The sequence below is a fragment of the Aythya ferina genome, assembly GCF_964211825.1.
Source record: "Aythya ferina genome assembly, chromosome: Z".
NCBI lineage: Eukaryota > Metazoa > Chordata > Aves > Anseriformes > Anatidae > Aythya > Aythya ferina.
This window is the reverse complement of record NC_140299.1, coordinates 68,708,275-68,728,274: the sequence shown is the minus strand read 5'-3', so window position 1 is coordinate 68,728,274 and position 20,000 is coordinate 68,708,275. Positions and strand designations below refer to the sequence as shown.

Sequence of the window (20,000 nt, the reverse complement as noted above, 5' to 3'; positions counted from 1 at the left end):
TAATTAAAATAGGCTATTAATTTTCCAACTTAACATTTTAAACAGCAAATCAGTCAAAATCAATGCACCTCTGCAACTTCCTTTTATATGCTTGGTGTGCAAGAAAACGCATGATAAATATATACATCTACAATGCAATTTTATATTTATTTATTTAGCCAGCACAAACGATTTTGCTATGATCGCTAGAAGCAATACATCATTCTTAAGTCTTGAAAATGAAAGGGAAATACAACAGTAGACATACCCAGAAAGCAAACAAACTGGACATGTTTCTTCTGTTGTTCTCACAGAAGAAGACTTAACAAAAGGAGTAAGTAACTCACAGCGAGTTCTCAGAGCAGCCCTCTCACTGAGCTTCACAGACTAACACTCAAGGTTTACAATATTTGTGAACTCCTGGTTCTCTTTCTACTAAATTCTGCAGCTGTACTCAAGTCATTTAGAGAAACTACTGATTGTGAAAGACTTCTGGTTTTAGAATTATCATTGTTGGTAGGTGTAAAATATTTCCTCCTTTCTAATAGTTTGTCAGCCACAAAGCTTTAGTTCCTATGTTTCCAAATTGGAAATTCCAAATTTCCAAATGAAATTTCTAGTTAACTAAAATGAAAATTCATTTTCATGCCTGAAATGCCTGGAAATTCATTTTCATTTTAGTGAAATGAAAATGAAATAAAATTTCATTTTAGTTAACTTGTGAAAATAGGTTGTGTACTTTGTGTGTTGGAAATTCCCAGAAGACTCAGAAGCAACATGTGCACTAGGAACAAAAGTAACTCTTGTGGTAGACATATTTTATCGCACATATTCAGGAATATTTCAAGAATGCCCATTCACGATCATGACAGCTGTCACTGTGGCACTGAAGAAGGGAGAAATTTGTATCTTTATGCCCACGCCAGTGCTAAAGGAGACACGCAAACTGTGGGTGTTTGTACTAGATAATAAAACCACAGCTTAAGTCAAAATGCCAGTCTTTATTGTTGAAAAGCTAACACTGTTCACAATAGTGTTAAGGGTGGAGAAAAGTAGAGAGACCAAATAATGTTTTTCATTTCTTCACTCCTTTCCTGGAGAAGCACAAATGTGACACATGATCAGAAGCAGGGATAGAATCACAAGTCGTGATCATGAGAGGCACAAGATTCTCCGCAGCTGAGGCAGAGCAGAGCATGTTCAGCAGGAGATACTCAAGAAAGACATCTCAACAAATACCTGACATCCTGCTGAGAAGGGGAAACCTGGATCAAGATTCAGTCAAAATCAGGTGAAGAAAAAGAATTTAATTTCTTTCAAATGTCTTTCACATTTCTGTAGAGAATTTGGATCAAGGGGGAAGAGAGCCAAGAGTCAAGGAAGTAACGCCCAGTCCTGCTTATTTGTCTAACTCTATGAAAAACCTATCTACATGAATTCCAAATAGATGTGCTTTTCCAGATGGTTGGCACCCTGTAAGATCTTCTACCTCATGAAGCCTTCTCCTCTCTGGAGTGTTTCCTGGAGAAATTACTTTGATTTTTCCTTCATAAGCACAGGAAGCAAAGATTCCAGAGCAACAACATGCCAGGCTCATTGGAAGAGTTCTGAAATATTGTCAGCCTCAGGTGCCCTTCCTGTGATGGGACCTCAGGCTCACCAGAACTTTGAGAAGGACTGGATGAGACATTTTTCTCACACTGAACTCTCCAAAGAAATCCAAAAGGCTTCAAAAAGCTTTCAAGCTCACAGAGTCAGTTTTGTTTTACAACTAAAAAAAAAAAAAAAAAAAAAAAATATATATATATATATATATATATATATATATATATATAGTTTTTATAACTAATCCTGGTACAGGTTTCCCTGTTTCCAGGCTTGACTTCAGTCAAGGGATGAAGCAAATTCTGCCCAGACTCCCTAGTCTCTCAGAAATTTCTTCATCCGTCACTGCTGAGGCTACCATTTTTGACTTGTTGGCTATCCCCTGCCTTTTTCAGCAGTCTCTGTTGCAATGTCCCTGCTCTTTCCTCTGGGTCTATCCAGGTATCAAGGCATCTCTCAGTTCCCAGGATGGTATCTCCCTGAGCATATGTAGTTGCTCCTGAAACCATGTCCACCCAGCACAGTTGATCTTATAAATGAGCAAAATCTTATAAGTGAAAGCAAAAAGGAATAAATAGTCACTGCTCACCAGCCCATCAAATTCACAACAGGAAACCATTAACAGAAATTTCCCCTACAAACACTCTGAAAACAAGTCTTTTACTATTGTTGGGTTGCTATTAGATATATTTTCATTGAAATTGTTGATTTGTTTATATATTGGTTTACTTAATTTTTATGTTACTCTTATATCAGCTTCTTGTCTTTTCATGTGCAAATCTTACTCATTTTGATCCACAGGCAAAGTATGACTATACCAGCATGCATGAAACTCAGAACTGAATTCAGATAACGTTGCAACTAAGATCCTGTGAGAGGAAAGACATGCTATCTTAAATGCCTGTAAAATACAACTATTGTCACCATTTTGCCCCTTAAAGTATATTAAAAAAAAAGTTTTTTGCACTTGGGACTATTCATGTCTTGAATCTGGTACTCCATCTCACTTGAATCCTGTGACCCAGCAATGGTATGAAACTAAAGGTAGTACTCATACATCAGCTCAGTGCATGAACCTGTTCAGAAACTTATCATGTTTTGGTTACTTCTCTAGTGATATTTGGGACTTCGCAGTAGACCAGAAAAACACAGTAGATAGTAATTTCATCCTGAGCAAACGAAATCTATAGAAACGGTGTCATGAGACTGGACTCTTGTCTCTGACCAGAATCACGTCTTTCAATACCGCACTTTTGAGGAACCAAAGATCCTTACAAAATACTCCTTCCAACAGCTCCTCTGAAATAAGAACAAATGCATGCAACTAATGGAGTTATTTCAACTTGACCAAATTGATAAATATTACAGAATAGCCAAATCAGAAATCAATCCTATCTCTTAGCCATCTCTTCTGTTTTCTTATCTGACACTTACAATTAAATTACTAGTGCTTGTTTATTTCGTAGTAACTGCTGATCACATCTCTACTGCTTGAAGACAGAGCAAGCATTGAGCATCTGCCTAACCATTATCCAGCAAAAACCATTGCAAAATGAAACCAGGAAGTGTACACACTCTGTACTTTTTCCATGGATCCTCTAGCTTTTAACGATCTGAAAAAGTCTCTATTTCTTTATCAGTGACTCTGTATTTGCTGTACCAGAAATTCCTTTTATTTCTTGTAATGTAAGTTCCTGTAATTTTAAGCATTTATTCTTCAAAATTCCCACTGATCCACAACTCAGGTTTAACCCAGGTAATTTTATGTTCCTTCCTATTTTCCTAAATTGCATTAAATTTTATTTCCTGGAAGAGAATTATTTAGCCTGTAGTGATATCTGACAAGCTGTTTCAGCCCAGGCTGCTCCATGCTGAGCCTCAGACTATTCGTATTCCTCCTATATGACACCAGTGTTTTCTTCTTATCAAATGTCTCATTGTTTCAGCTTAAAAATCATAGCTGTAGCTCTAAGAATATAAAGAAACTTAAAACATGCAAAAAATGCTACTTTTTTTTTTTTTCTTTCTTTCTTCACAAAACAGAACCAGCTGTAGCAGTGAAATGGTTTGAGATGTTTAAGTCTCTCCTGTTGAAGCTGCTCCACTTTGTTAAGATAGGACAAGGACCTAAACCCTACCACTTTTTGATATTATCCTTCCTTTCAGTACCTGAGTTGTTGGCTCCACTGTTCCTGAACCGAAGAACTGAGAGACAACCAGTGGTGAGTATGTCACCTCTCAGTGGTCAGAGTACTCATCCAGAAGTGGAAGATGTGGTGAAACCCCTTGAAGAAAGTAAAGAGGGTTTCTAAAGTCAGGTTTATGAACAGAATGTTCTTAAGTCTAACCCTATCACATTGTAGAGATTTTGTGTGTGTGTGTGTGTGAAATTTGTATTTTAGTAACAATGCCATGATAATTTCTACTGCATCAAAGTGGCACAGAAATGGCTAGCTTATTACAGCAGGTCTCAGGCATATCTGACACATTTGGATCTCCACTGTGTTTTATGATACAGATTGTTCTGGTAATGTAAGCAAAGAGCTATAGAAATGCAAATTTATGCATCAGGAGTCTTCAGGTGTCTCTTAGGCTAAACAACGAAGCAAGGATCTCTAGAACATAAATTTAGCTGTTAAACATTGTCTTACCGTGGTTATTTTCAAATGACACCCAGCTGGTGGGATCTGTAGAAATATAATAGAGTGGGTGGTGACAAGACCATTTGCATCTTCCTTTAGAAAAGTGTTACTGCTTAAGAAAGTCTTATAAGTTTTTCAGTTCCACAGAAATGCAGTTTTCAATGAGCTGGAGAAGGCTAATGACCAGCTCTAAATACATGGGTATATGTATAAATACATGGACAAAAACTAGCAGACTGTATTTTGTTATTATCCAACTGCTACCTCCTTTACATGGCAAACTCAAGTAGAGTGACCCTCAAGTAACAATATCTCAAACCTCTGTGCTCTACACTGTGTTCAAAGATTTCTTTTTGTTCTACTCAAGCTGCCTTTTTGGTCACATAGAAATGTACCAACGGCACTTTAAAAACACAGAAATGGAATTGTGCTCTCTAGTATCTGTAACTTTATGTATTAGCAAGTGATTGATAAAACATTTAGGAGGGAAGCAGTTGGCTGGATCCATAGCCAGTGCCTGTTAGTTTAGGTCTAAACTCCACTGCATTTTACAGCAAGCAGGGATCTGTACAGCGTTTTGGTGACACAACCACTGAGCACAGCCTTGACACGTTTTACTTGCCACCATGAGTAATTTTTCTCAGCGTATAGGTACACCAAAATTTGTCATTCAGAACAATGGTGTGGTCATGGTGTTTGCCCAGCTGTGATCACCAGCCCAGCTGCCAGCAGAGAAAAGAGGTACTAATTCCTGTCTTCCAGCATGGGTACAGGACTGGTGGGGGAGAAAATGCTACAAAAAGAAGTACCATTCCAGATCAATCCACGAGGAGAAGAAGTTGTTTCTGGATCAAGTCAAGTTTTTACCTGCCCAACAATGCAGGTTGTAGCAATCCTGAGTGCCCCATTATAGTGTCTAAAATGGGTAAATAAACAAACAACAACAAAAAAGTTTTCTGTTGGACTGGAACATTGTTAAAGCATCTGGTGAAGTTGTTTCTCTGGAGAAAGGAGACAGAACCTGCTGCTTCAGAGCCCGTTTTTTAGAGCTACTTTGATGTATAATCCGCTTTCTACTTTTTGAAGTTCCTCTCCTTCCAGTTGTTTTGTGCAACATGAAATGTTCCACGAAATGAAGCAATTACAATTAAAGAGAAGAAGGGTTTGAAGTCATCAGAAAGAGACATTGGACAGCTTCAAAAAAAGGCTGTGTGAGAAGAAAGCTGAAAAGGAAAGAAGCTTCTATACATTGCTCAGAAACATGTATTTTCTCATGTGATAGTTTTCAAGCAAGTGTGCAAAAAAAGCATCCTCTATCTTGTTTGCCTCTCCATGTGAAAATTTTACAGTTCTTTGTTTTGAGATGTTTTACAGAGCATGAATGAGCAAAAGTGAGAGAGACTTTCATGCTGGAGAATTAGGAAAAAAAGATTCATGCTTGCAAGCTTCCAAAAGCAGCTGGTGAATTTGGGTGCTTTTCTGGGTGCTCACAAGGCCGATCTCACAGGAGCACTGAGCATGTACAAGTTAGCAAGGAATGAGGAAACACAGTAGGATATAATGATTGATAGAAAGAGAGAAGACAACACCCTGTACTGTGTGGTTGCTTGAAAAAAAAAAAAAAAAAGAAAAAAAAAAAGAAGCTCTTGAACCTAGAGCTGCAACCTGCCTCACAGTTTTGTGGTGTACAGTATCTGACCTCAGCATCTTGCACACTAAAGACATTTTTATGAGAATATCAGCACATGCGGTGGTAGCTCCAGGTACTCAGAAAAAATAATCAAATTCAGCTCTCCCGTACCAAATCACATCACCGTTATTGCCCTGAATTAAAAAGGTGTTTGTTACGGATTCCAGACCCCCTGCTGTCAAATCCTTTGCTCCTCCTGCATCTGAACCCCACCAAGGGATAAATCCTAGAATGACTGCTGAATAAAGCCATTTTGTGCACACACAATGAACATTTTGTTCAGGCCATTTGAGGCATATTTTACAATAAATCTTTTCATTATCAGAGGCATTTTAAAAATGTTTCGCCTTTAGTCACAGTTTACAGATTCACCGTGTACAGTATTAAGTTTGGTATTTGATGCACAACACATTCTTTTTTAAAAAAAAAATCTTAATCATTTTAAAGCCACCCCATGTTGCTAGAGAAGGCCAGCTAGGGCAAAGCAAACATATGTTTTCATATTTAATCTTATGTAAGTATGCAATAGGTTTTTTTGTTGTTGTTGTTGTTTTTTGTTTTGTTTTGTTTTGTTTTTTGTTTTTTTTTCAGAATAGAAATTCAGGTGACAGTATCTATATGGATTCAACTGCTTCACACCATTGGTTTCTTAAGGTGCTTTCCAATGAGTCTTTTTTATAAATGTGGTTTATTGGGTGTTCTAAAGGAGAGCTGTGGCATGCCCTTTTAAATACCTTATTTTTTTTCTTAACTCATATTCAACAACAACAAAAATATCTCCTTTTGAGATGAGCACAGACCTCCAGCTGATTATGTCACTGATCTTGTAAACAAAATCAGTGTTTTGTGTTTAAAAGTCATGCAGGGTCCCACTCATCTTGCTTGCAGAAGGAAGACCAGTTTTCTGGAGCCTAGTGTAGCATAAATATAACCGTAACTTAGACTTCACCCAAGACTAAAATCTTCAAAACCAATGCAATACCAGCTCACCTCTTGCAGCTTCTAGTGAACACCTCCTCTAGGCTGCAAAATTTCATGCTGCCCCCTGGGAGCCTGCTTGGAAGTAATGAAATGAACTGGCCAGTATCAAAATGGTCTCCTCACCAGGAAGGTATGGCATCAAGGTGACTCAAATGAAAACTCTGCCTGCTGATGCAAGACCTGTGATGGGTTAGATGAAGAACCACATTTTCCTGGGTGGGAAGCCACCTGTGATAAAAAATAAAGGGGGGGGGGGGGACACGACGACTTTCCCCCACCCCCATTTTTCATGTTGAATTTGAGCCAGTGATGATTTCTTCAGCAGGGACATCTGACCTAAAGGTTCTGGGAAGGAATACAAGGTTACAGCCACCTCTTCATCTGCTTATGACTCCTTTACTCTTGACTTTACCCTTCATCTTCTAAGAAGAGAACCTATCCCCTTTCCACCTCCACACCTTGTCATAATGGGGACAGCATTGGTACTGGTATTTCATATTTTCTTCTTCCCTGCAGTGGGAAGCAGAGCTCATCCCTCTCTTCTACATGCAATGCAAGAGTCTAATGTGTTTCATCACACCAGGAAAAGAGCAAGTGCTGAGGTGCATGGAGGGAGGCAATTGGGAAGCACTGACACAGTGTCTGCATGTTCTCAGAACTGCTTTAGTTGCCTTTTAGCCAAGGTGGGCACAGGATATAGTGAATCTGCAGCTGTATATCTCTGGGTACCTAACAACTGAGAGCACTCTCATTCTGACTTCAATAACCAAGTCAACTAGCTCACTGCGTGGTGCAGGAATGCCCATGTACATCACCTGCTGCCATGCAGAGATGCCCTGAAATGCTGACGCTGCCTCAAGGTACCTGCTCTTGCAAGCACAAATACCCAGCATTGCTCCATGCTGCAAGGTCCCAGATACAGATCCTTCTGCTGCTGCATGGGGTGCTACCAGACAACCTCAGTAGAGAATGACCTAAATCTGTCACTTAGAGAAAATGGGGGAGGGAGAGTGCCTGCTCCTCTTCCACAGAGGGGAAAGTATCATCACCTTTATCCCAGAGTAAGATGGTGCTGTGGAAGAGGAGACAAGCCAGAAGTTGTCGCCTGAGCCACTGTGTCTGCACCTTCATCAGCTTCTCTCAGTGAGCATGCTCCTACAGACCAAAGTACTTCCTATTCCCTGATATTCCTTGGTTTGCCATTTGCAACAAATGCTTGTAGATCGCATGGTGCTGAAAAGTCAACAGATGGTACAGTCTCCCTGTGACGGAGGCCAAAGTCACCAACTAAGGTCATCAAGAAAAGCCTTGTCAGATACACTCTGACTCTGGTTAGTCATCCCCTGATATTAATCACATATCAGAGAAATGATTAAAAACTTCATAATGTGTACAGAGTATGCTGTTTATTCACTGTTTATTCCAAACTGTTCTGTAAGCAACTTCACAATGCTTTAAAGCCACCAAGTCACTGTAGCTTCTATTTAGAAATCTTCAATGAGGCTTCAGCATACTTCACTGCAGTGAAAATGGGGGAAAGTTACTGAACATGACTTGCTAGCTTTTCAGAAGTGTTGGTACGCTTTGCAGCAGCAATCACGGGGTACTGCAGCTGTGCTTCAGCTGTTTGGATGTTACATGTCTCCAAGGAGCAAATGCTCAGCAGAGTTCCAGTTAGCAAGGCTTGACTTCCCCTCTGCTCCTTCGGCTTGAACCCACGGCACAAGGATGGGACTGTTTCCTTTAATGAGGCCAGTTCACCAAATTAAGCACATGATCTGAAACCAGGGCTCTGACCTTGTCAGGCAGTGCCTGCTGTGATGAATCCTGGTTTGCAGCAACGCTGAAAGATTCCTTCCTGAAAACTGCTGAGGGTTTCTTGCATACGAGAAACTTGGTGCACATGATCTCTGGGCATGCAGAACTATCTCCTTGTCAATGTAGTTCCTATGTGAACAAATATTTATAGTTTGAGTTGCTAGCCATACTTGAGGCTCTGTAGTTACACAAAATACAGTTTAGTCAGGCTCTCAGTATCAAGCAATACAGCAAATGGAAAGGAAAGGATCCAGATCTGGGTCCTTTCTGATGCATTGCAAGAGGCAGGGAATGGGGAATGAGGCCATGAGACTGTATCTTGCTCCTGGGCTGCCAACACTTTCACAGCCATTACCCAGCAGGCATCCCAACATTTCCAGCTTCACAAAGGTTCAGGTGTGGCAGAAATGAGCATTGTGAACTGAAATGTGAGAGGACAAGGTAAGTGTTCTCATTGAGATCAGTCCTGGGCTGTTCAGAGGTTCAGTTCTTCATCAGCAAGGTCCTATTATGAAAACCCAGATTTCTAGAATAGAAGAGCATCTGTATGTCTGTGAACTTGGTCCAGGAGTTGATTTGTGTCCCAGTAAAATAAGACATACTGCAAGGAAGGACATGGTCAACAATGGTTCACAGCTGCCCTTTTCTGTGGGAAGTTGGTCTGTTAAGGACCAGCAGGGCTGCAGGTTTGAAAGACAACTTCAGTTGCTCTTCTGAAATCCCTTACTTTTGCTGCCTTTTTTTTTTTTTTTTCTTTTTTCTTTCCCTGATATTTTCAGTTCTGTATTTGTAACTTCCATTCCCTCCCCCCCTCCCCCTTCCCCAATCCATATCCCTTTTTGTTTTCTGCTCTTTTCTCCTATCTCTGGTTTCCCATTCATGACTGCAGCCGCTCTCACTCCCATCCACTCCACCCTGCATGGACTTACCCAGAACAAAAGAACGGAAGGTCTCCCAAACTTTCTGCCAGCTCACCTTAAAGCTGGTCCATGCCAGGAGTGTCAGATCACGCAAGCTTTGAGCTACAAGAAGACACTAATTAAAAGTGAAACTCCTGGCAAGGAGGAAGGATGAATTCTTTCTTTGCCAGGTCAGAGCTGTTTCTTTCTGCATCTTAGGAAGTAGAACCCACTAAATAAATGTCAGAACTACTAAAACATGTAAACCACAGCATTATCCCTTTTCCTGGAAAAGAGTGGGTTTTTGCTTTTCAGCTTAAAAGTCCCTTTTTCAGCTTAGCGAGCACAGAGGGGCAGCAGGCCATTTTCTGGAGACCGCTGAGGAAATTCAGTCACAGCCGGCATGCCGGTTTTTTTTTTCGCAGGTCCCCAGCTCCGGGCCGACATTTCGGGACGGGCCCCGCGAGGCGCATCCTCTAGGTGGCACAAGCACCGCTCCTAAAATTCGCACCATTTGGCAACTTTCCGACAGACCCCTGCGATCAAGAACATAAAAGCAAACAGCAAAAAAGCAGGTGGGAGGTGGGACGCTGCCACGCTTCAACAGGCAGACACTAATACAGAGACGTTTTGGACCGCAGATCAATGCCTGATTTTGCCCCTGAGCTGCCTGCCATCTCCCGAAGCATGGAGAGGTGTCACATCAGCCCTGACATCACGACTCATGTCTGCTGCAGCTGGAGTGCACCAAGCATCCCATGTGTGCTTCACCTGCCTTGCACGGCTTTTGCACGGTCAGGAGCTGCTCCTGCCACAGGTGTGCTCTACATTCATCTTCTGTTTATAGCAAAATGGTATCTTGTTGCTTGCAGGCATTACCAATGGCTGGATGGCAAGAGGGAAAAACATAAGCAAAGAGCTTATTTGAAAGGCTTTATTCATGTGGCATCTAAAGTGGTGGTGCTGTTCTTTGCTGTCACCTCGGTGCAGCACCACTGATATAATAAATATCATGTAAACGTGTGGTGGCCACAGGCGCATTGTGTGCCCTTCAGGTAGGTATACAATCAGGAGATACAAGAGGATAAAACTAAGATGACGAGGAGTGATTCCCTAAGTGTTACAAGATTCTCCACTTCCTAAGAGCTGACCATTAAGTTTTTAGATATATTTTTTAAATTTTTTAGAACTCAGTTTCAAAAGCCACATCAAACTTTGCTAGTCAGAAGTCCTCTCCATTTAGCTGAGCAGCTGGAGAAGCTGCATCTGGCACAGCATGTGAAGGAAACCACATGCCTGGTTTGTACTGCAGATGGGCAGCCGCCACCAGCCAACGCTGCCCATCCCTGGGGAGCCCAGCACACAAACAGCCACCACAACCACCCACCAGGGGCTTTCTGCCAGCAGTCACTGCTCTGGGGTCCAACCCAGGCTGCTGCCAGCCCAGTGACAGAAAAAAAGAACAACAGACAGGCAGGCTCAGGCTGTGGTGCTAACGGTCTGCCTCTGCACAGGGAGCTGGGCTGCCAGATGCAGAAACCTGTACCTGATGTTGCACAGTTTTGCTGAGGAAGTAACAGAAGGGCTCTGGAGCTGTAAGGTCCTTAAAGGGGGCAGCAAGAACTTGGCGTGGTATCAAATAGACTTGCTGAATTAGTACATGTTAAGGATGTACTAAGGATGTAGATGGCACACAGCCTGGGAGATGCATTGAATGCAGCAGCAAAGAGTAACTGAAATGAAGGGAAATAATGATGATGATGATGGTGGTGATGATGATGATGGTGATAATAATAATAATAATAATAACAACAACAATAATGAAGCAATACAGATTTTGTATTTTTGCTAATAAAAGCTTTTTTTTTTTTTTAACAGGTGCAGGTATTTCCTATCACATTCCACTCCTACACCAAGCCTTTAGGTAGATGCACAACATTTCGTAAAGGACCACAAGGTGTTTAGAAGCATCTGAGCCTACAGGAATGCTAACTAATGTGCACTGGTGTTGACAGGTGGGCACGGTGCCATTGCAGCATCAACAGAAAGCAAAACACCTGTGTTTTCTAGACAATCACCTCCCTCGTGAATATATAACTCCAAAGCAAACACATGCCCGAATGTGGTGATAGCAGCTGCCACGAGCCACCCCCAAAAGAAACAGAGCAGCGCAATAGCTTGCAGTGCAGACAGCAGCTCGCTCTGCCGTGGTAGCAGGATCAGCAACGGAGCTGCATCCCCCTTCTCGGGGCTGAGCCTCTGCAGCTGCAAGAGAGTAGCGAGGTCAGGAGCAATCCCTGCCCCTGGCACAGGTTGCCTTCATGCAGTCGCTCAGCATCATGAATCATCCCAAACCACTGTGGATTGCAGCACAAAATATGCGTGCCCATGAAAAGTGATGAACCTGTGGCCTTCTCTCCTCTTTGAGCATCGTCTGTGCCTTTGAGCCAGGAAAAGCAGCATTGGTGAAGTGAATTTTATGAAGGACAGCAGGGTTATAGAGTGGCTGTAGCATCTAACCAAAGGTAAACAGGCATATGAAGAGCCATATTGTAATTTAAAAGCGTGAGAAAAAGGGCTGCTCAGGGGACTATTTTTAACAGAGTATTGTAAGACTGCAATCAGCAGGGAGTCTGCTGGCACCCAGCAGATAGCCTCTCCAGTGTCATGATGCCTCTTCCACAGTGAGAGGACAGAGATAATTTAATCCACATTTCTAAACAGGATTGTTCTTCTATGTTGTCTTATCAAAGCTTTTGTAGGAAGCACTTGATATGTAGGAAGTTTAAAATGCAGCATGACATAGATTTAACATGCTTTACTCTTGAAACAAACAAACAAACAATAACAACAACAACAACAACAACAACAATAAAAAATAAGTCTGACAAAGTGAAGTTTTAATGACAAAAACATTAACAGTTTATCTGGTGTAAAAGAAAAGGACAATTAACAGAAAGATCTCCTCAGGTGGGAACAGTTTCATTCTGCACTACACCATAACATGCTCTCTTTATCATTTAAAACCACCTAAGCTATCCATGTCCTATAAAATGTCTTGTTTTGTCTGCATATGCATTATACAAATCACAAGAACACCAGCAGTGCTGTATTATCAATTTGAAGTTGTTTTAAAACATTTTGTGACAAGACAAAATGTTTTGGCTAAGCTTGTCCTAAAATACTTGATATTAAAGCACACTTATTGTTCCACCTACTCACATTTCGGCAACCATTTGATAAACTACAAAGTTAATCCCTTTCATTACTCTATTTACAGAAAACATCTGTGTGCTCATGTTAAAAATAAACCTACTATATCTTAAGTCCAAGGTCATGTGCTTTTAGAAACCAACACGGTATCACAGTAGGCCTTTTCTGACCATGTGGTATCTCCTTGTTTATGACTAATTATGATAGCTAAGAACAGTAGAAGTGTTTTTATAAGTCAATTTTGAGCTTAGCGATTGTTGCATAGAAAACGTTTTCATTGAGGATTAAAATATTTTTTACCATGTAACACCGAATTTGATTGCCTGATCAGTCTTGTTTTACTGTGGGAGATGTTTGCTTTCACCATCAGCTACATCTGCTGACCTAATCATAACACACATTTCTGCCTGAAATTATTCAAGCAGAAAATAATTTTACTTATAGAGCAGGACATTTTTTTGACCATGTCCCAAAAAAAAATCTAGTAGGAATGTATTTCTAGTCACAAAAAAAAAAAAAAAAAAAAAAAAAAAAAAAGCTAGAAACACCACCAAACACAAAGCAGAACACAGACTGAGACCAAACACATCTCAGATGTGTAGGGAAGACTTAACAGTGTCTGATTTATGCAACGTAAACATTTCAGCAGTCAGTACAAGCTCTCAAAGTGCATGTTTGCATGGGCAGATATTGTATACATATTATGCATTCAGTATTTTACTAAAGCTTATTTTGCAAAATAAGCTGCAAACAAGCTAACTGGACAATAAGACATGTTGGGTACACTACTGTAAAATAAATAAATAAATAAATAAAGCAGCATAGTAAAGAAATTCTAATGCTAAGCACCATCCAACCATTAATTGTACAAAGAATACTGAATGCCTTCAATTAGATCTACTGCTAGTACTTTCCCCTCCCACAGAGTTTTGGCTGTGATTCAGGCTCAGTCTCAAAACTCATCCCTCTGCCCTTCACTCTGTCTCCAGAGCTGCATATTGTCAGTGTGGCAGCAAAGCCTGCAGCTCTAATACATGCTTTTAAAACAATCTGGTAAGAAATGGAAAGCAAAATAGTTCATATTCAAAAGTGGAGTGCAAACTGGACATAGGCTAAAACTTCATCCTATGTTTTTTCATCTCTTGTACGATACTTACACTTCTAGCATTTAATGAATATTCTGGAGAAACAATGCTGTGGTTAAAGTCAAACTACTTCCCCACCACTCTGGTGAATTTTTGAGCACCTTAGTGTGGCCAGTCCAGGGAGCAACTCTATCCTGCTTCCTGCTTTTTGATAGCCCCAGTGCCTGGGCTTATGTGATTAGGTAGAAGAAAGGTCTTAGCTTTTTGCAACAGTTTGAAAATATCACCCTAGTAATTGATATAATTAATGAGTAAGGTAAAGATCATGAAAAAAAATGGGTTTTAAAGTGTGATAGTCTGGAGCATTTATATGGTGACTCCTGACTTGGGCTTGACAATAGCTGGTGAACAGCATTCGGCTCCTTGTATTCCCAGTAGTGCACCAGCAAGCTCAGGAAGATCAGGCATGGTACTCCTGATAATTAATTTTCAAGATGATCTACAAAGGAGAGTGGGTTAAAGGGAATGAAAACTCCTAGTGCTTTTCATTTCCTCAAAAATTCGTGGACTTTACAAAAGCAAGACAAAACTAATTTAACAAAAATTCTTTGTAAGTCAGCTTTTAAAATATGTCTTGACCCCCCTATCTCCCCTCCCTGTGTTACTTTCTCAAAGATAAGGCAGGCACAGCTACTAAGTGAAAAATCCAGAAACATTCACTGCACTCTCAGCTAGCAAAGCTCTCTTTGCAATCAGATGGCAAGATGATTGAATAATAAAAAAAAATGTAGAAAGCAATAAGCCCTTGGTGTCCATGGGCTAAGGGAAATTAAAATTTCGTATTCCAAGATTTCTGTATGTTGGAATAATTCACCTAAGTGCACCCCCAACCCCCCTACATGGAATAATTCACATCCTTGTGAGTGTGAGTTGCCTGTATCTCAGAAATCTTTATCCTTTGTTCTTCGTTGGGGTTAAAAATACATATCTATATAGATACAGCAACTGATAATGATAACTGACTGTAAGACTAAACTGAAACTACAGATTCCCAGCATTACCTCATATACAGCTAAACTGTGGTGAGAAAATTGGTAGCCTTCAGCAGCTAAACTGAAGCATGCTCAATCAAATAGAAAAAGCTAACATGATTTTCCAATCAGATCTGACAGATGCATTCAAGCTGAAACAGAAGAATTGTCATTAATGGTGTAACTCCATATACGTATGCTTGAGGACTGTGTTAAATGTTTAATTAAATAACTGTTCAGTGAGAGTTTAATGCAATTCAGTAACCTACTTACTGATTGTGGAAGATGACTGCTGTGTTAAGCTCAGTTCAGCTCCCAGTTTGCACGTTACTTGTCTTACAGCCTTTCCTCAGACACTCCAAAAATGACTGCCCTGAAACTGCAGAAGGCAAGGCTCGTGTACAGGGTGCACAGCAGCATTTGGCATGTGGCTCTATGTATTTCAAGCATGTCACAAATTCAGTAGCCTTTCTCCTTCTGTCTTAGGGGCCTATGAGCCCAACCCTTACACATAAAAGTTAGCCACAGAGATGGAGTGATTTTCTAGATGCCATATAGGTAAGCAATGGAAGATGAGCAAGATTACTTAGACTCCAAGCTGTTCTGCTACACAGATGCCACAAAAAGTAGCTGGGCATGTGCTAGACTTTCTTGACTGTTTTCTGGATTCTGCATTCATGGCTCTGTATTCAGCTAAACCTTCGGACACGTAGAAATCTGCATATGCTTTGGTAGCTTACAGCTCTCTGGCATTGCTTTGTTTTCTAGACTGAGTACCTACACTACCACTGATGCAGCTATTCTGGGAGAACATCTCATTGAAGGTCCCCAGGAAAGCAAGTGGCATACCCAATGTGGTAACCTCACAAGGAGCAAGTTTAAAGCTCTCCTTCAGTGAAACTATAAAATTAATACCTTCAGTAAGAATTGCAGTGCACACAAGGAGTTCGTCACAAGCACAGCTAGGCAAATAGCCATGAAATTGCTGGACTTTTGTCTCTGCAGGGTTTTGCAGTGCTTATGTCCACATTGTTTGAAAAAATGCATAAAGAACAACTGAAAATTATAAATAAATAAATAAATAAATTATAAATAAATAAATAAATAAAAGTCAAATTCCAAAGTCATGTCAATACTGCTTTAAAGAGACAAAATTAAATTGGAGCTCCTACTTTTACTTCCACTTGGAAGAAATCCAGAACCCGTGTTTCTCTGTTCTGATCTATTTGTATGTTTATTTCCATATACACAAGGAATGCTAAGTCATCAGTGGTGACTATCTTCCCCTTTCCCAAAGAAACAGACCCAGCAAAGGAAGAACAGAACATACTGCTCCAAACATAACTCCCTGAAGGATGAAAGCTAATCTGTGACAAATACGGTAATTGTTTTTTTCCTGCATAGTAGGAACTAGAAACTAGAAACTAGCCTAGTTTCTGCCAGACCAAGCAGAAGAAATCAAGGAAGAAAGAGACTTTTTTACAAAGATGGATTCTCCTCTGCTAAGGTTAAGTCTCTCTGCTGTCAGCAAATAGTACCTGGGGGGAGCACTGAATGGTTGCCTTCATTTAAAGGTAAGCAGACCTGCTGCTCTTACAGTAGTGTTATCACTGGGCTGGCGGATTTTTAAAACTTCCCACATATTCTCTTAATTTGCATGATTTTGTTTTGTTTTCAAGCCCAAGTGATGATATCCCCAAAGAGTCTTTTTAAGCTGTCTTGCTCCATTCTTCTCAGCAGACATCTTCAGTCATTTTCAGGAGTCTGTGATGTTTATTCTCCCCTGTAAAAACAGTGACAGAATTGAAAACAGTAATATTTACTAACTTCCACACCTGCTTTATCAGTACAAGGTACTTTAAGATTCTACTGCAGAATAACTTCATTGACAAGTTTTTCAAAATTCAAAGCTCTGTAGCCTGCACTAAACTGCATTTTGTTGTGGCACTGAGCTAGAGCTGTTTGCTCACGTCATAAAACACAGTTTTTCAAGACCATTAATCAGTGAAAACTATGAAAATTTTCTGTAAGTAATGTTTTCCTTTGTGGTAAGCTCCTTTTGAGTAATATTGAGCTGATTATGTATTATGAATAGTAACAATTATCTTCCTGAATCTCTCAACATTTTTCTTTTTTCCTTTTGACTGTAGAAATTGGTATCACTGCAGTGCTTGTGGGGTATGTCTTCTTGCCAAGGCATTTTGTCAAGGTTTATATGCATATTTAAAATGCCTGCACCACACATTTGTAACAGAGTTGCGAATGGCATAATGCCTCCCTTACAGATCGTTGCCAGGCCATGATTGCACAATTTAATCTTGCACAATTAACTCTGAAACCGGAAGAAGGCACTTCAAAGAGTGTAAAAGTCCTGAAAGCTGCCACTGATTGGGCAGTGAAACTGTCTTTCCACTAGCAACAGCATATTTAAAGCAGAAGGAGAACACTGTCTGAGATTCCAGCTCCAAAGCCAGGCTGTTTTCAAGTGGTATGTTGTATTTTCCCTCATGGACGGGCTTTCACTTCTTGGTCCAGAGAATAAGCATTTATGGATTTGCATACGCACCTTTTTTGAACTTAGACTGCATTTCTCTGGTAGTGTGGGGTGGTGGATTTTTTTTTTCTTTCCCTGAACTTCTGGAAAAACCACTAAATATGCTTTATTTTTTATTCATGAATATTTGACAACGTTGTTTCTTGAGGTTTGTAAGAAATCCCAGACTCTTTGGAGAGCAATGTGAAGAAAGGTTTTTGGTTTTGAGCATCTTATCTACCACATAGCCTTGCAGTAACAAGAGATTTAAAAAAACAAGTACAAAGTCTGTCCTTCTTTACAGATAATTTTCGTGATTTTTGTTTATGAAAAAAAAAAAAAAAAAAGCACGCCCTGCACAAAATATGTACACAGATCCTTTATAAATGAACTGTTTTTTATTTCCTTATGGATGAATCTTATTACGGGCAGCAAAGCACTGCCAAAACCCTTTTTCTGCCACTAGTGCATATCTGCCTTCTAACTGCCAGCTGGGATCGGCATTCTGTCTCTACCAAGCTGATTCTGTAATACCATTGTTCATCCCGCTGCTGTCAAAATTAGTTTGAAGTCTTTTTAAGGCTTAGCTATACTACTTGGGAACTGCACTGTAAAGTGGTTTAGATGTCAGGATATATCGATTTTTTTTTTTCCTTTTTTCTTTTCGTGATTATAGAAGTCTGAAATGTCTTTCTTTTTTATTTTATTTTTATGGCACCTAACACTTGAATGCAAATCCACTACGAAGAAAAGAGATAAAGAAAAAAAAGCAAAACAAAACAAAACAAAATTAATTAATTTAACCAGAGTATCTCTTAATATCAAGAAACTCTTTGTCCTGAATGGAACTTCACTCGTTCCTACACATCTGAATGTAGACATAGCAGTCGGTGTGAATGTGTAGAAACGGGATTTGGCGCTGATTCAATCAGAGGAACGTGCCACTCATCGCAAATAAAACCACAAACAAACTGAACACTTTACACAGTTTTCATTGGCCACACCAGTTAGCCACCTTCTGTTTGTTATCGGTGGAAATCACCGGCACCGTCTGGTACTGAAAACAGAGGGCTTTCTTGATAGTATAACTGTGCTTTTCTAAGGTATTGGGCCAAGGAAGAAATGTCATCGTTTTGGTAACAGCTGTTTCACGTAGAGATACGGGCAGCATGAATGCAGGAGGATTGAGAAACGCAGGCTGAGCGGAGTTATGACAAACCTCCCACGAGAATGACCCTGGAGGTTCCGCCTGCCTGTCGCTGTGCACTCAGGTGAGGAGAGAGCTCCTTGTCACGACAGCAGCAACCGCAGCAAGGGCTCTTTCCTCTCTGTTTTCCCCGCGTCCTCTCGCACGGCGAGAAGACCCCTCTAGCCTCATCTCCCCTCAAGCAGTGGGTCTGGCTGCGGGTGCGGGGCGGCGTGCGGAGCCCCACATAGCACGGACGGGGCGGACGGACCCTCGTCCCCCGGCCCGCCCCGTGCCCGCCTCTCCCTTCCTTTCCCTTCCCCGCCTCGGCCGGAGCGGGGCAGCGGCCGGGGGGGAGCTGTCCGTGGTGCTGCCGCCGCCCCGAGCCCCCCGCCCCGCCGCGACCCCGCTCCGGGGGGAGCCCGTCGGGGGGCGCGGCCGCTCCGAGGGAGGGCTCGTCCGCGCTGCGCGGAGTTTGTGCGGAGGAAGGGTTCGGAGTCCCGGCTTGGTTTGTTATTTAGTTTTTAAATGTATATGTATATATATATATATAAAGCGGAGAGTTCAGGGGGAAAATGGAGGCGTCGCGGCCGCCTCTCGGTCCTGACGGCGGGCTCTGTGTGTCGCTGCATGTCGTCTGTCGCCCGTGGCTGTACGAGATGAGGAAAGCTCGGCAGGGTTTGCCGTTTACCTTAGGAGGGTGGAGCAAGCTTCCGCTGCCCGTGGGCGCCCAGAGAGGGCGGGCAGGCAAGGCGTGGGAGAAGGAGCCGCAGGAACGCGATGCGGGAGCGGCTCCCCCGTCGACATCACCCCGCGCTCCCCGTCGTCCTGCGTCAAACCAACACTTATCCCGGAGTCCTTTTCCACACTCTTTGCTCAGGCACAAGCGAAAACGCTGTTGCCCTAAAGGGAGAAGCAGGGGGGGGAAAAAATAAAATATAAAAAAAAAGGGTGAAAGAAGTGAGGCGATGGGAAGCGCCGAGCTCCCTGCCCTCCCGGCCCGGCTGCGGGGAGCAGCTCGGGCAGCAGCGTAGCCGCACAGCACCGCACGGCGCCGTGCATCAACGTGCAGCACCGCACAGCACCGCGCAGCACCGCGCCGCCCGCTGGCCGCCTCGCCCCGACGGGGCCGCCGCGGAGCCGCTGACATCAGCGGCTGGGCAAGGCGGAGCCCGACGGGGCCGGTCCGGGGCGGTCCGGGGCGGAGCGGCCCCGGCTGCGGGGAGAAAACAAGCGGCGGGTCGCCCCGGCGCTGCCCGCGGCCCCGCAGGTGGAGGCGGCCCCGCCGACGGCAGCGCGCAGGCGGCTCGACGGCGGCGGTGGAGGGGGCCGGGGGCG

At 42.1% G+C, this 20,000-nt stretch overlaps 2 long non-coding RNA genes across 2 annotated transcripts; one reads left to right on the top strand and one right to left on the bottom strand.

Annotated features, from left to right (window-relative positions):
* Positions 1-975: 975 nt before the first annotated feature.
* Positions 976-12,936, top strand: LOC311426744. The gene is made up of 4 exons (XR_014686996.1): positions 976-1,270; positions 3,751-3,806; positions 10,040-10,431; positions 11,493-12,936. It is a non-coding gene; the product is annotated as an uncharacterized lncRNA (long non-coding RNA).
* Positions 12,937-16,150: 3,214 nt separating this feature from the next.
* LOC311426742 lies at positions 16,151-19,784 on the bottom strand. Its single transcript, XR_014686994.1, has 2 exons — positions 19,354-19,784; positions 16,151-16,726 (listed from the first exon to the last, which is right to left on the bottom strand). It is a non-coding gene; the product is annotated as an uncharacterized lncRNA (long non-coding RNA).
* Between the last annotated feature and the right edge of the window lie 216 nt (positions 19,785-20,000).